Here is a 3309-nt window from a genome sequence, read left to right as displayed (position 1 = left end):
TATATATACAGTATATATATAATTCAATTTAAAATACAAAATGTGTGACATATCTCAGATACAACTCATGTTTTATTCTTTTCGGAGCACTTCGCTTTATGAAATATTACCTTTTTTTACATCAAACCCAATCAGCACAGAGTAAAAAAAAGTTGGTTCCCCCACAATGAAACCACCCACATAATGGTTTGCTCTAAATGCTGACTAAAATATTGTAAACTGAGCAATTATGATTTTTATGTGTTTGTGTTATTACATTCTAAACTATTTTTATTCCTGTTTTTAATGGGAATTTTCTATTCAATTGTTATAAAGTATAAAGTTCAAACATTTTTGTATTTCCACGATGATTTTGTCAATATGTTAGCTTTATTGAGTGTTATTTAGCTTCAGCAGGCAAGACCTGAAACTTAGTCAAACAATAATTTTATAACCAAAAAATGGTGAGTTTTCTATGATTTTATCAAGTAGTTAATGTTACGATTTGTGTCTGTGTTAATGTTTTATTTTAGTTTTATCTTGTCATCTGTTTTCTTCCTCTTGCCTGCCTGTGCTCCAGCCCCACCCACTCACACCTGATCCTCATGTTTCTCCTCCAGGTGTTTCCTGTTTGTACTCATTAGTTTCTCCTTTATATTCTGTTCTCTGTCTTCAGTCTTTGTCAGATATTTGTTCTCTGTTGTGTTGTTCCTGTTCACGTCATTGTCTCAAGCTAAACCTTAGTATCTCGTTTGCTGCCACGTCAGCTTTTTGATTTTGTTTAATAAAGCACTTTTGCAACTATTTTTGCCAAGATCATTTCATTTCTGCACTTGGGGTTCTAACCAACCTAGCCCTTCATTACAGTTAAGTCATCTTTTGGTTTTTACAAGAATAAAAAGCAGGCTTTTATTTTGTTTAAGAAAACATTATTACGGACTGTCCAGACATACTCTCAGCCACAAACATTGCCAAGGATGGCTTATGAAATAAAGTTTTATTACTTTTTTTCCCATCTTTTACCCTATGAAAACTGTAAGATCAACAATACTTGTATCAATCAGAACAATAGCAGCAGTGAAAGGAATTAAGAGTAAAAAAAGAGGATATGCACACAGAAATACAGCATTAGTAAGTGTTGCTTCAGCAGTTGCGTTGTCTTTTAAATAAGGTGCTCTTGTCACTTGTTCTGTCACTTAAAGTCAGCCCCTCCCCCCCCCCTTTTATTTTGACCCTTCCATCCTCGTATCTATTCATAGTATGTGTGTATGAATAGACATGTGGGCTCTATTCTCTGCCTGTCTGGCCCTGCCCATCTCTCTAAGGTCAGCTCTGTTCTGTGTCGTCTCACTGACTCACACCAAGGTTATCAAATATTTCCATCAGAACTTTTGTCTTCTAGCTTGAAAAGTTCATCAAAGTGCCTTTGAGGGGGACAATGTGTTTTTGGTCAAAATAAATAAGGAAAAAAATATTTGTTTATGAACAGCACCTCTTCTGTGTTTTGTGCTTTATGTCACCGCCTCACAATCTGACTTCTGGCCCACTAATGAGGCCTGCCCCACACCCCAAACCATTTTGTAACATTGACAAATTTGTGTCAGTTTATTTGGTCAGATTTAAGCATTTTAAGTTCAAGTGTTTTACGTTACTGTATTTTTGTTTAGCCAATAATTACATTTTGTTGTGTAGAGTCTCTAGGAGTGCAAAAAAAGATTAATTTAGTTTCTCCTGGTGCTGCAAATATATCTTTATATTCTTTTTGGGCCATATTTTTTAACCTGTTCAGTTTTCTGAACTACTGCATCAAATTATTTGCGACAGAAGTCCAATAATTGTGTGGCCTTATTAACTAAAATTTGGTTGTCTTCATTCTCCTCTGGCTCTGGGTCAGACTCTGACTTCAACATGTAAGGCTGGATGGACAAGTCCAATAAGGAGAGCTTGTTGACATACTGCATTTTAATTAATTTGTAAATAGAAAGTTTCTGTGCAGCTAGATAACCACCACCACCCCTCCCCCCCAACCACCACCACCACCATATAGCTAGATTAAACTGGTATGAATGCTGGAAGGGCCTAGATGTGAAGCTCCTTATTTGGATTTAAAGAGACAGCCTCCAAATGAGTTGATCCGAGACACACCTTAAGCAAAGAAATGAAAGAGGGGCTTGTGGAGTCACAATAAGAAGGAATTCAGGCCAAGGCATTGCAGTTCCACTTTATATAGACCCTAATTGAATGCTAAACATGTGAAAAAGAAGGATTTAAAAGCATGATATGTCTAATTTACCACATTTGTTCACACAGGTATGACCAGACTGCTTGGTGTCTCTTTCCAACTGGAAAACAAAAATAGCTCATTGCCACAAAAGGCGGAGCAAACACACACACACAATCCCATCATTTGTATTCAGCTTCCACTGAATGGGAACTTTGGCAAAGGGTGTGAAATGTTATTTTAACCAGGCAGAGTGAGGAGAGCCTGCCACAGAGGCTGGGTCATCAGTGTGGTCATTAAGCAGGCTATAATGGGCCATGAGCGAGGCTGTTCTGCTCCGGTGCCCCCGCCGGCCAACCTAAGGATCACATCACCACTATGGATTGTACCACCATGCCCTTGATGGAAAGGAAATCTGAATGTGTCTGGAGCAGACCAAAAACAAAAAAAAGGCTGTATGTTGAAAATCATGCAGCACGCTATAGGCCTGTCGCAATAATCCATAAGGCAATGAACCAACGAATCAATGAATAACACAATATATTTAAATAAGGTCAGTAATTTTCATTTGTCCACTTGTATTTTTTTTTTTTTTTGTGTGTTTCTCTCTTTTCTACTCTTTGGCATAGGAAGGAGAGAACTCTCATGTGAAGTCGTGGTGTCATAACCTCTGTGAGAGCCCCGTGAACGGGTATTTAGGTAGAGGAGTGGCTTCAGTTTTACGGCACCTTCTTTCAGCTGGTGATACCTCAGGATACCCACAGGGCACTGTGCTCAACCTTGGGTTCACTGAACTTATCATTTTTTAATGCTACATGAATTTTGTAAACCTCATAAGCAGCGTGACATTGGCATATATAGACATATTTTATTAAGCAAGAGTAAATAAAACCAGCTCGGATAGAGGTGGGTAGCAGGTGTTTTCTGTGTTGTTCATTCCCTATCTGCTTTTTTTTGTAAAAATTGTATAGTTGTGTAAATTTCATAAGCAAGATTCAAGTTTCAAAGTGTTTATTGTCATATACACAGATGAAACATTTCCCTGAGAAATTACATTCTTACTTTGCAGTCCACAGTGAATGCCAAGAAACAACCAGACATATAATAAT

This window comes from Austrofundulus limnaeus, unplaced genomic scaffold, assembly GCF_001266775.1.
Source record: "Austrofundulus limnaeus strain Quisiro unplaced genomic scaffold, Austrofundulus_limnaeus-1.0 Scaffold329, whole genome shotgun sequence".
Lineage (NCBI taxonomy): Eukaryota > Metazoa > Chordata > Actinopteri > Cyprinodontiformes > Rivulidae > Austrofundulus > Austrofundulus limnaeus.
This window is presented reverse-complemented; position numbering follows the sequence as displayed.